Source organism: Anopheles bellator, chromosome 1 (genome assembly GCF_943735745.2).
Source record: "Anopheles bellator chromosome 1, idAnoBellAS_SP24_06.2, whole genome shotgun sequence".
Classification (NCBI taxonomy): Eukaryota; Metazoa; Arthropoda; class Insecta; order Diptera; family Culicidae; genus Anopheles; species Anopheles bellator.
This window is the reverse complement of record NC_071285.1, coordinates 41,310,866-41,324,699: the sequence shown is the minus strand read 5'-3', so window position 1 is coordinate 41,324,699 and position 13,834 is coordinate 41,310,866.

Sequence of the window (13,834 nt, the reverse complement as noted above, 5' to 3'; positions counted from 1 at the left end):
GACCGCTGAATTGACCGGACGGTGATCGTAACCGCAGTCGGGTGACTTGAGCGATCGCGCAAGCGATGAACTCGATCACTCGCTGCCAGAGTTTGCGCGAGTGCTAATGAAGTTCGCGGCTCGTACCGCACACGGCAAACTCACTAAATTAGTTCAACGGATGTGTTAAGAAGCCGCACGAATCTTAGCGAGTAACTCCTATCCGCTCCGGGTGGAAGTTCTGGCCACGAGCAAACTCGCGTTGTTTTTCTGCCGTCTTCAACCGACCGGCGAAACATCGGCCCCATTACTCGGCAAACAGAGTGCCGGTCGGAAGTGGCCGACCGTGGCGAAAGTTTTTGCTCTGCTTCGCATGTGCACACGGTTTGTTTGCCACCACTTTTCTTTGCACCGCCGCCAGTCGCTGGTCCCTCAGTTCGGTTCGCGAGCCAGCAACGCGGGCGCACTTAGTTTCCCGAAACTCGATTGATAAATATTTAATTTGCACCGAAAACATCGTCGACGCTGCGCTGGTCTGTTATGGCACTTGGTTTTTACGTGTGAATCCTGTTTCGCTTACCGTCTTAATCGATTTTCGTCTTAACACCACATTTTCGGGTTACTCGTCGCTACAACGTAATGTCAGTAACACACTCGCACGCACTGCATAATTGGCTTAACGCTTTCTTCGTCAAACTACAGCACCAGCAAGGACACGTAGGGCGCGATACGCGGCCGGGACATTGCTGTCAATTATAATTACCGTCGAGTCGGCACGCACGAGGATGCTCGGTAGTAAATAATTTGTCGCAAAAGTCCGCTAACTTTTTGGCCACCGTCCTTTGGTCCTGCGTAGGTCACGTTTCGAACCGTTGCTCCGCGAGATCTGAAATATCCTTAACCGGCGAGTATCCAAATCACATCGTTTGAAATTATTATCTTGAAATGTTTCTGGTGCTACCAGTTTTCTAACAGAGACTGGGAACGCAGAGAGAGAGAACAGTTTCTCTCTCTCGCTCTCGTTTCGTGTTCGGGTTTGTTCGGGCTTTTGAATCGGGTTTTCCGGCGGTGTTCATTCTGTTCATTCACCCGTTCATGAACCACAACAGAGAATGAATGATGCGATGTTTTCGATCAAAACGAACGCACGTTACGGGCGTTCGATCTCACGTTAAGCGGTTCGCGGTTTAAGTGAGTTCGCCTATATTTAAATGTATTAACGTATTTACATTATTATTGAATTACTACTTATTATTACACATTTTACATTTTATCACTACAGAAGCCGCAGTTCTGGAAAACTTGCAATGTGTCACTTCTAGCAACGTGGAGCTAGACATCTTCGTCGATGAAGCGAAGTTGTTCCAGATAACCAAAACTAACGTCCTGGGTTATTCTGGGACGTTTGAACGAAGGAACCAAACTGGGCTATCCTTTCCCCATCACATAAGCCCCCCGTTGAAGGTCTGAGCGAGCGAGAAGGAGAGATCGGCGAGATAGAGACAGCTAGAGCGATAGAGCCGGTGGTGGCGGGTTTATTTATTAGGCGTCGTAAATTATCGCGAATGATAAAGAGGCTTTAGGATTTACACAAATTCGACACAAAATAGAATGATTGAATAATGGTAACGGAAAAAACTGTCTTCTGTTGGTTTCGTAAACGGGTTGCCTGGCGAGACACCATTCACCAGCAGCGACCGAGCGGAACGGCGTGAGAGCATCACTCAAGCCGGGTTTCGAGGACAGCCGGAAATGCACGCCAGCGCCGCACGCACGCCGAATGCGTTTCCCGGGAGGACGCCCTGCTCAGCCACCGACCCATACGTCACCTGCCGCACGTGGCACGCAATTAGAGACACACCCAGGCGCGGTGGGACGCACTACTTTTCCGTTGGGTTTTCGCCCTTAGCCCGATTAATTTCCAGCACGTTCAGAGGCCTGGACTCTTCACGAAGCTTGGCACCCCTACATTAAAACCAACTTCCCGACTTCACAATGGGGCGAAGGAAGGACAAACAGACCAAGTAAAAAATAGGGGCCAAGCGGGGAACGGGTTCAGGGACGTGGTGTTCCGCCGCCTGGAGCCTGTCTGGAGCGCCCCTTTCAAAATGCAAGGAAAGCAAAAAAAAAACAAAACACTGCCACGCTGTCAACTGCCGCGAAGAACACGCGGAGACGGTGCTCGACACCGTCAAGTTGTCGGCAGTTCCTGTCCCGCAGGCCTTAGACTCGAGAGGGCTAAGGCCTGCTGCGTGTGATAAATGAAATCGACCTAAGTGCGCTCGCTCGAAGGAACCGAAATCAAACTAATTTGCTGTGCCCCGCAATGTGCGGCGTGCGAATTGAATTAGTAATCCCCGGGTCTGGGCGCCATCTTGAACCTCAACGTCTGCTCTTCGGTGCTTTTGTTTTGCACTGCCAGGACTTTCAAGACTTGCGTTCAGGACAGGTGTTTTTCTATCGCCGGTTGCATTTCGGGACCTGCCACGGGACCGGATGCAAGGCGTTCGTGCTGGGCTTTGGCGTTGGCAGGTCCTCGCGGTCGGTTCGTGGGGATGCGAATTCGTTGCAACATTGGAATTTTCCGACCCAAAATCACCCGGCCGAGCGAAACAAAAAACAAAAGGCCGGCTGCTGGCTGGCGTGGAACAGCCTGCGCTGTGCGTCAGCCGCAGCCGGTCGAGAACTCCTTCAAACTCCCTTCAAATGGCTGGGGAATGGAGGCCGAAACCTAATTCGGTGAATAATTTGAATCGCCCTTTTACATCGACCGTCCACCAGCGGGGACCAGATGCCCACGAAAGGGGGCGGCCGAATTGAAGCGTGCGTAGCAGATGGGAAATTGTGTTCGAAAAAAAAGGAAGGGACCGATTAAAGGACTGGGACCGACAGCCACGCGACCGCTCGAAGGGTCGTTGGCGAACGCGCCTTGTAACCTTGTGGGGCTTCCTTTGCACCTTGTGCAGGATCGAATTCGGTAAAGCATTCTGGTCGGTAGGTGCAAATTGATCGTGTTACTTCGCCCAAGTCTGCTTGTCCGACCAATTTATGGCGCTTCGGTGAGGGAATCGGGAAAATTTAATTACCAAACACAATGTTTTTGGCAATTTAATTTCCAGCGACATTTTTGTGGCAGCCAGTGAAGAATATAATTATGTTATGATGCTTTCGGAATCGGCTCTCGTTCCGCCCTGGTGTTAATCATAACCATAAACCGATGTGAGTTATGTTGTCTCTCGAATGTTCTCGGTCTTCGCAGTATTTTGGCAGTTGTAAAATGGAATTTAATATGAAAATGTAGAAGTCCTTTGGCAGAAAGGTGAACGCTGCTAAAGCCTTTCTTATAACTTTGCTTTTATTAACCTAAATATCTTGATCAAACAGAATTTATTTAAAAAATAGACGTTATCTGTTTACCGATTAAGTAATCCCCATGGACTGTAACGCACTTAGGCCAACGGATGATCCGGTTTTCGACATCTTTTTTAAAACTCTATGTTTGGTATCTCTCATAGGGCCATCAGCGATTTTTGCATTATCTCCTCGAGCACCTCCGATGCGTTCCTCTCAGCGGTTTTTTGATTCGATTAAACAGGTAGAAGTCACAGAGGCCAAATCAGGTGAATTAGGTGGTTGTTGAATGACCATAATGGATGGGTTTTAGTCAATTTTTGATTCACGCAATGTCTCAAAACATCCCAACAGTACTCCTTGTTGTCAGTCGCACCTTCCGGCAAGAATTCACTATGCCCCACACCGTGGTAATTTATGAAAGACTTTCCTTTTCGGTTGGAAACGACACGGTCTCGGTTTGTTTTTTTAGATTAATTTTTTGCATCTATTTCTTGTGTTTTCTCCAAAGGACCGCTGTGGATACACTTTCCCAACCTTTGAATGGTATGCGAACCGTTGACATCGTTTTGAACACAAATTCACTCATTGTTGACCATTCAAATCCATGTTCAACTATCGCCAATACCATCAGAGATCCATTCATTCTCTCTGCTATTCTCAGTGCAGCTCAGCGTTAGCTATCCCCCTGAAGATTACGTTATCTGGCTTCTTGTCCTCTGGGACATTCCTATCTTTGCGGAAGCTTTAAATCTTGCATCTCTGACCAGCAGAATGGCTTCGTCCCGCTCAGATTCGTATCGACAAACCTTCTGATCTTCCTGAACGGTTGTTACGATTTATACTGACTTCACGGCACCACTTGACAAAGTTTCACATCAGTTCCTCGAAACTGGCCAAATTGGGTTTCTGTAAATTGCTTGTATGTTGTATGGTGTCTCTTAGTTATCCCACCGTATCAATCGTGTTAGCGTTAGTAAGACCATGTCCGCTGTGTTCTAAAATGACTCCGGCATTCCCCCAGGAAGCACTTTCAGTCCGCTCTTGTTTTTGCTGTTCGTTAATGATTCAACTCTTTTTGGCACCCTTCTGAGTATCATTTACTTTATGCAGACGATCTTAAGTTGTTTGTGTCTGCTCGTAATCCATCTAATTGTCTTAATCTGCAAGCATTGACTACCACATTGTAAAACGCGCTGGCTACGGTCACTCTAACAATGTAGACGATCGGCACAAGCTGTTTTTGCTTTTAATATCTTGACTTCTCGACTCGCCGATCCTCCTTGCTCGATTTAACTTTTCTGCTCCTGCCCGATATTTGAGATGACGACCTGACCTGGAACACAGAATGAGTTTTGGACTCTTAAGCAATTGAGCTTAGTATGATCCTTGTATGAGCGATGATATGTATGAGCGTCCTGATGTTTTTAGATTCATGTTTTCTTAGTAACTGTTTCATTCATGTCACTTTTAATTTCGTTTTTTCGAGCTTGTTTCTCTTGGAATACATAAATTAAAAGATGTCGCCAATTTTTTGTGGAAGTATCAGATTAAGTTGAGCAACGAAATAAAAAAAATGCTAGAAGCACCGAGGCCTAGGAGCGCCACACGGGGATCCGGCCACGTTTTGGTCAACGTGGTAGTCTGATGATGATTCTTATTCAGTTTTTTTTTGTCTTTATACGCCAAGAGCCAATTCGAAGGACACCTTTCTAATGCTGCACCCCCTTTGCACCGGACTGCACTTAATTGTTTGGAAAATCGATTTGTCATCATCGTAAACCTCGTAATATTGTAATAAAAAATGAAACAGCAACCCAAAAGGACGAAACCGCTGGCTGTACCGTTACGATGGGCATCGATGGCCTCCGTATCCCACATGTTGCCACACTTGAACACTGGAGACCAACGTAACGATTAAAATGAAGGGCGAAAAAGCAGCACCCAAAAGGAGACGAAACCCGAAATTTACCACCACGAACAGGGGGCGGCCACCGCAGAGGAGCCCGACCAGGGGTGTCGGTCGAACATCTGTCACCGGTCGATGATGATGATTGGGAACCGGCGCGTCGGGCATCGACGGTCAGTGGCCGGCCGCGTGTGTGTGCTTTTTCTTATGCTGCCCTCGGGCACTGTCGTCCGCCCGTAGTCGTCTTGCGTTAATACTCTCCCCATAGCCTGCTACTCTGCTGCGGTGACAGGACCGCGCAGCAGGACCCCATCGGCCCATAAAAGCGGGCCCCCCAGCCAGCATCGGCAACCTAGCAAGGGCCTCGCCTTTTTATTATTTATTTCTCTGCAGCCTTCTGCTGCTGCTGGTTGTTGTTGTTGCTTCGTCGGACGCTCACTGCAGCAGCCTCGTTTGTGCCCTTTTTTATTTTTCAACTTCTTCGGGTCCTTTCGTTCGGCCGCGGCCACTGCCAAGCATGCTTTCGGCGACCCGTCGACCGTCTTTGGGGCACGTTTGGCCGTACGATGCGAAATTAATGCTGAAGGGACGGCAGAAGTAAGTGATTATTAACGAGACTGCAGTAGGAACGAGAAAAAAGGGCGCCGAAGTTCATTCTTTAAAGGGAAGTCTCAATCGTTGGTTTAATATCATAAAAAAGGACAGTTTTACTTAGCGTCACATGGGAAACGTTACGATGTCCGTAAATCAAACCGGTTGGCAGAGGTTTGGGGAAAATATTTGCCTTCTCGCGTAATGATGATTAGTGAATTTCTAACTGCAAATAATTACCAAACTCTTCAATCATCGCAAGCGCCACACCATCCACAAGGTGACTCCGAAATCCGATGGAAGCGCAGCCCGGTAATCCCGGGCAAATGGGTCCCTGGCCGAGACCGCTACCAATAACAGGTTCCGGTGGTCGGTCCCTGGTGGCCCCCTTGCCTCCTTTCCAATCGCTCGGCGGCCATGTTTTCCCGTTCCGGGAGTTCCATCCGGGATCCATCAATCATGCGCGCCACGGTTCCGCCAGTGGGCCACCAATATTCCCGGCCCCGTCCGCGGCTCCGGTCGCCCGAAAGCACATCGACAGGTTTTGATTGATACACGTCGCCACCGCAAACGGAACACGATAAGCGATAATTGCGTCTACCGTTTACCGCAGTTCCTGGGCACTGGGGGGCCTTCGGGTATTTCGTTTCGGCCGCCCTTTTTGTGGCGCTTTTCGCGCGTTTCGCTCCTTTCGGCCGGAAACGGTGCGTGCGTGCGCCCAGCAGGAAGGAATCGTTTACGAAGATTGCTTTCTATCGGCGAAGGTGGGACACCGTTTCGTTTCGTTGCCTGTTTGGGGTTTTCTTGACTTTCGCAACCAACCGTTGCAATGAAGACGTTGGCAAGTAACAGCCACGAGAAGCCGCGCGATTGAGAAGACCGAGCGGCGTGCCGATCCGTTGCTAGATGGGGATCGGATGCGTCGTGGTGATTATGTTGTTCAAAACTGGAGCATGGATGAGTTAGTCAAAACGTATTGCCTATCGTTACTTGGTGCTAGGTAAGCTTGAGATACAAGCTAATCACATGATAATATGGCCACGATAATTATTATGACTAAGGGATTGAAGGTGATTCAAAATTTCTTAACTACTGTTTTCAATGATTCATCTTATAGCTCTTTGCTTGCTCAGTCGCCAAGCTGTATTTTTTATCAGAGTTGAGTATAATATTATGTTGGACTCCATTCGCGATAACCATAAAAATGTTTTAAACAATTTGCACAAAGCTGGATTAAAATTCAAGCTTCATGTATGGGTGCAGCAGTAATTAACTTTAAAAACTATGATGGATCGAACTTCCATCGGCGAAGTGTTAGCTAGGGCTTAGAAGCGAATCACATACGACAATGTTGGATGAAAACAATCGTGATCTGAGCATCGTGAAGCTGCCAAAATGGTTGTCTAACCAGGACCAGGAAGGATCTACTATGTATTTGGTAGGATTTGAGAGTTATAATTTATTATGAGTTGCTTCCGTATGACCAAACACTAAATTCAGATCGGTAATCCAAGCACCAAGAGCTTGGCTGGCAGGTTTTTTTTATTGATCTACCATATAGTTCGGACTGTGAAAATCGGTTTCTAGAGTTTTTCGCCAATAAGAACCAAGAGTTCTACGAGAGAGGCATTAGCGAAAACATCCTAAATAAAATTCGAATTTCACGCAAAAATGGGGTTCTTTTTCTCCGACGTAATATCCAGCTTCTCAAAATAAATAATTGAAGAAGCATAAGCGTCCCTGTTTGCCAGTAAGGTTCAATGTGACTGGGCCTATTGTTTGACCAGCCTCCGAGTTCGAGTTAATCAGCAGTTCAAACAGTTTTCAAATTTAATCTTTGTCGATAGTTAAAAGCCGAAAGCAGCTTTAAGGTAGAAAGTACCGTCGTCTCGAACTGTTCCGAGGGAAAATTCGAACCAACTTTGCTCGAACGGCAGAAACATATTGGCATTAGGGTTTTCCGTTTGTCTACGAGACGCTCCTACAAGTTGCATCTGCCCCCGGGGGAGGGCCCCCGGTGGCCTGGCTTGTTTGGCAAACAACATCCGAGCTCGGCACGCTGGAGAAAGTTTCCCCGTCCCGTGTCTTTTCTCTCTACCGCTCCGTTTTTTCTGTCTCTTTCTATTTCCTTTTTGTCTTTGGCGCGTTTTTTTTCTTTTACTTATCGAGAATTCGTTTAAATGCAATGTTCGAACGACCGTTACAAAACTCTCTTGTTACGGCTCCGGGTGGGTCGGGAATCAATCAAATCCCTTCGCCCACCCCGTCACGGAGCGCTTCGGAGCTTCCTTCCGAAGCAATGGAAAAATCAAATTTACACTTCCATTTTCGCCAACACATGCACACCGCCGCCGTGTAATGCAACGCCCAAAGCGGAGCGAGCGAGAGCCCCGAAAATCCGTGGCCAGAGTTTCCGATAGCGCCGAGTTCCGCCCGGTTTTTTTTCCTTCGGGGCCACAAAAGTGCAGCCCTTCGAGTAGGATGAGAATAAAATAAAGGACTTTCGAAAGCGATGCTCCGGCACACCGTTCGGCTGGTGGTGAGGAATTTCCCGGGCGGCAAAAAACGCGACGGAAAACGACGAGCTCGCTTGGTGGCCTCCAGCACGGGCGAATCTGCAGTATAGCGCTGCACTTAAGCGAATAATTTGCCGGCTACCAAGGCGTACCGTAGAAGGAGACAAATGTTCGATACGTGCCCCGAGTTCCGGGAACCTTTTCCGGATAAATACAAAAAAAGTAGGAACTGGAAGAATAAAATAAAATTAACATTAGAGCGCGTAAATGAGGTCAGCTCAAGCCGTGGTGGTGGCGGGTTCGTTATTCGGTCCCCTGCTCACCGGCACGAAGTTAGTTTTCTTGATTGGCAAACACCTCCGTAGCGGGACCGCAGCCCGATTTAAAGTCTAAAGTATGCTGCATCCACCAATTGGCTCGCTTCAGTTGCTTTCTACCGAACTTTTCCTTCGGTGATCCGTTTTCCGAACGCCCAAAACGGGTGCACAATGGGTGGGCACGCCACGGCCCCGGCAGGACCAAAAGGTGCATGTAATTTGCTGTGCATTTCGCGTGACAAGCGAAGCGAACAAATCTTTCCCGGCCGCGACGTGACGTTGGAATTAAAAATGAATCTGCACACCCAGGTTCGGCGGGCTCCTGGCAGCGTCAACACGGCCCCTTGGCTCGGATATGTCGGTGCGGGTAATGCAGGTAATGATGGATTTTATTGCACCTCACCAAACACCCTCCAAAGGGGTAGAGATTTATGGCTGCAAATACAGCAAATCGTCCCAAGCTGTCCTCTGTGCGCTTTCTTCACGGCCCTGGCATATGGGGGCTGGCACGATCGTGAGTGCACGAACCCGTCCCGAAGCGGCCAAAGCGACGTCGGTTTATCGCCCGAACACGGTGCTGATTCAATTTTGCAGTCCCATTTTTGCAGGGCGCCCAGAATTTAACGACAAATGGCGAGCGGACCCAGAGCCAGGCTAAAGGAAACCTTTCGCTACCGGCGATCCTGGACGAATTTATGGACCATCTTTTTTCATTAGAGATAAACAGTCGCCCCGAACCCGAACCCAGAAAAACAACGGATCGAACCGGCATCTTTAAGACGCTACCGGTGGGTACTCAAAGTCCGGCCAGCATAAATGACCAGAAACCGGTAGCACATGCTGGTGCGATAATGAGATTGGAGCGGGCCGAAACAAGTTTCGGGGGGTCGCAGCAGCTGGGCTTTTCTCCCCGGGGCGACCGAAAATGGATGGCCCCGGACTGCAGGTGGACCGTAAATTGAACGGCGAAACGCAAAATATGATCTGATTTTGTTTTGCTTTCATGCGTTTCGCCGCGTTTAGGGTCCCAAAGATTATCGAGCAAAATTTGCATCGGCCGTGTGGGTCCAAGCTTGGGACCGGTTGCCGGATTGGTGTAATTGTTGGGGCGCATTCGTCGTCGCTTGAAATGTGTTCTCGGTCTCCGAAGAAGCACGAAAAATTGAAACAAACTTTAAACCCCAGCGTTTTGGGATAATTTTATGTTAATCTGTTCCGAAATACTTTCATGGCGGTGATGGCCCCATTCGGAACGGGGCCAGCTTAAGGAGTGACGCCGAGAACCCCCTTTTTATGTCGTTAGTCCTACACAGGGGACGGCTAACGGGTCGGTTTTGGCGTGACACCGGAGTGTCAGGGAGTGCGTTCTGAAGGAAGTTCTGAATTACAATCATCATTATGAGTCATTGAATTATGGGGCCATGGCGAGGAGTCGGTGAGTCACCGGCCCCGGGCTGGACGACACCGAAGCACCGTTCCATTCGCAGTTAGGACATTTATTGACAGATACGAGTATTGGCAACCCAACTGGGTTTCGTTTACTAACTTTTATTTTCAACATTTGGAACTGATTTTTGTGGAGTAACTTTAGTATAGGAACTGTGTAAACTACCTGTAGCATAGGTCTCATAAAACAGCAAGACGGTCAACGTCCATATCATAATGTAATCATAATGCGTGTTCGATGTTTCGGAGATGTGGACAAATACATAAAAAAATGTATTTGTCCTTCTATCATCTATCGCATATAATAATTATTGTTTGTTTATTGATTTGGAGTTTAATTGTTTTATTTATAAGAAATTAACGCACCCAACTATTTCGAGCATCTTTCGGCTCAAAAGCATGGTTGATTATTAAAGGCTCTCCACTGTTTACTTTTTTCTACTACATCTTTGGTAGATCGCAGATTTTAGTTTATTTATTTATCTATTGTTTTGGGATATCAAGGTCCGGGATCTGTTTTAATAGTTTGGAAGACTACTATTGAAGTAGTAGCATGTAGTCTAGACGGAGAAGAAGGCACAAATAGAGCAAGCGAAACAATAGGTCACGTGGCGTGGGTCACTAACGCTGAGAATCGAGCTCGATGTAAGGGCAGAGGGTTGATTTGGTAACTCAGAGCTGTACCATAGAGGAGCATGTGAAGGGACAACAACTGAAAAAACGTGTCTCCAGGGAAGACGTCGGTAGGACAGCCGCGTAAACCGTGTTTGAATACTTTCTAACGAGATTCACCCCATTTCTGACTGGTAGGTGAGCAACCCACAGACGCATCCTTCATAACAGGCAACACAAGACAGGCTACAATGCAGAGATTTCAGCGCCCTAGAGTCATGAAAAGGGTCAGTGCAATCCCGTCGTTCCGCTGGGTTGTCGCGTCAATGTGATCGTTAAGATTAAAGTTAGAGTAACGGACAGCAGTAAAGGCCGTATTCGCAAAGTCAATAGTTGATTTTATTTGGTGCATATTTTAAAAATAATATTAATAACGTCGGTGTGTGTTGATTGAACTGCAACCGTTTTCCTTAGCATTTTGGAGTGGTCAAACTACGAAATTGTCCAAACACTTCAGATAAGTGAGCACCTTACGGTATTTTACATAAACTTCAGTTGTCGGATCGTTCGCAACAGGTTCATTTGAAATCAGGCATAATGTTCAAACGAAGAAAATCGCAAACTTCAACTACGTGTTCACCTGACCACCTCCGTAATGGCCTGTAAATGTTGGCGCCGTATCTGCAGCGCAATCGAAGCGTCTATATGCGAAAGCCATTAATTTAATTGTGTGCGGATTATAGTCCACTTGTCCGCCCTTTTTTTTAATAAAACCATAATCTTGCGACTTGTATCAATTAGCTAAGTGAACGTCGTCGTCCGCAGAACCGTTGGACATGAAATTAAGTGCGACTATTTGCCCGTCTTACAGTCGTTCGGACGGTCAAAGCTCAGCCGCCGCCATCCGTTGGGTCGTGAAGACGTAGTCGACTCCTTTAAAGTGGGACCCTTCATCGTTGATCCTCTAATCAGTGCGACAAACTTTTGGCACCCACAGGGACAGCCAAGGCGGCCAACATGTCCCTGCCACCGCGGAGTGAGCCGGGTGTCCGGTTTTTATTCCGGCACACCCTCAACAAATGATCCACAAAATGAGTCAATTTAATTTAAAGTTTAGTGCAACAAATTAAATATCGTTCGGTCGGTCGGTGGGCAGACCCGGAAAAATGACTTCATCGTCGACGGGCGTCGTCGTGGTCGGGCCAAAGTTTGCTTTCCGCTGCTTCAGGCGCAAGTATGCGAGCTATTTGCTCGTGCAGCGCGCCACGGCGTCCGGCATCTGCTCGGTTTCGGCCGTCGGCGAAAAGCCCGCGAAGGATATTGTTTTGTCCATTGTAACTTCCGAGCCGTGTCCATCGAACTTGCTTCTTATTACATTTTTGTGAATTCCTTTTATTACATAATTGGCTGGAAGCTGCCGACGGACAGCGTCTTCGGTGGAAGGCGCCTTTGAAGACTTTCCGACTTGCCGGGATGCCCGGGATTCTTGCCGCATCGTCGCACTCGCCGATGGCTCTATTACCGTTGCTGCTCCGGCCGTCGGCTCGCATCCTTTCTGGCTCGCGCCACCGGCATTCCTCGCCGGTTGGCGCTCGCGAGTTTCCGCCTTTTATTCCCGCTCGGAGATAGCTTAATTCTTGATCTGCCACCGTAGCCGCAGCCATTTATGAAATGAAATAACTGTTATTAACAACTTGTGTTGCTGGTCGGTTCCGGGGCCGAAGGGTGTGCTTGCTCCGGTGGGTCCCGTCTCGACTTCCGACTTCGCACAGGCTTACAAAACCGTCCTCGTTGTGTTTGGCGCCGTTTATTGCTCTTTCCACCGCCGACCACTTCGTTAGCGTTATTTTTTACGTTAGAATTTCCATCCACACTGACCATTAACCGCACTTTTTCCGTGTGCTGGGAGTTTTCCACCCGCCGCTCGAGCGAAAATGGCCACTAAATGAGTGGCGGTTTTTCTATAAATTTGTGTGTGGGCATGGAATGGACATGGAAATTCTTCAAACAACCATAATATCTTTCCGTTTCAATTCTTACGCCGAGCTCGGTTCCGAAATACAGTTTCGGGCAGTCTATGCACTTCAAAGCATTCATACTTGCCGACGACGAAAGGGAAAAATCATTTTCACGACGAAGAAACGTAGCTTTCCAATGTCTGATCAATGTCGCCTCGGGAAATCCTTGGCTGGCGGAGCGAGCGCACGGGCCCAAAAAGAAACCACTCTGCGGCACGGCACGTCAAGGAGCACCCGAAACCGAATTACCGTACCGTCCGTGACATCTGTTTAGTTTCATATTTTCTTTGGCTCCCGGTTCCGGTCCTGCCTAGCGCTAGCAACGGGTTATCGGCGGGGAGGGAAGCCTCGGAGCCCAACACAATAATCTGATAATTGGATGGTTCAAGCCGACGACGATGGCGAAGGAATGGTACTGGCGGAGATGAGAGAAAAAATTACTCCCAACATATTGCCGGGCCAAAGGGGCCCAGGTCCGAGGATGTCCCACCTTGGAAAGGTAGCACAAGCGATGTTGTTTCACCTCGTCCGCCCGGGCCAAATTTGACCCAATCCGATCCGGCTCACGTACTCACGGCCGGTCCACACCTTCCACGCCGGGGGCTGCTACGTCTCAAACTTTCATTATTGCACTTTATCCTTTTCAATTACGGAAGGATTTACCAGCACCGGAAGCAAGCGCTTCAAGCGGCGATAACAGGGCGCCGGATTTCTTTCTTCATTCATTCCTCATATACCCGATTGCCTGGGGGGCTCGGAGACCGTTAGGCGTTCTTATCTTAGCCTTTCGGGGGCTCTTTGCTTAAGTGAAACCACTTGCCTTGCCGTCTTACGAACGCCAACCGGCCCCCCCGAAAAAAACGGGGAGTCTATGATCCGGGCAGCTGGATTGGGTTTTCTTGTCTATGTATTTCTGAGCCTATGCGAACCAAACAACGGCCGCCCCGCACGCAACGATCGCGGAGGGAATTATGATTCCCGTCCTTTGCCCATGCACGCACTTCCTTTTTTGTTGTTTCCGCTCCGCTTACAGTCGGCCAGGATTCGAAGGATTAGCTGCGGTGTGCGAATAAATTATGAACCGATTGGCTCCGG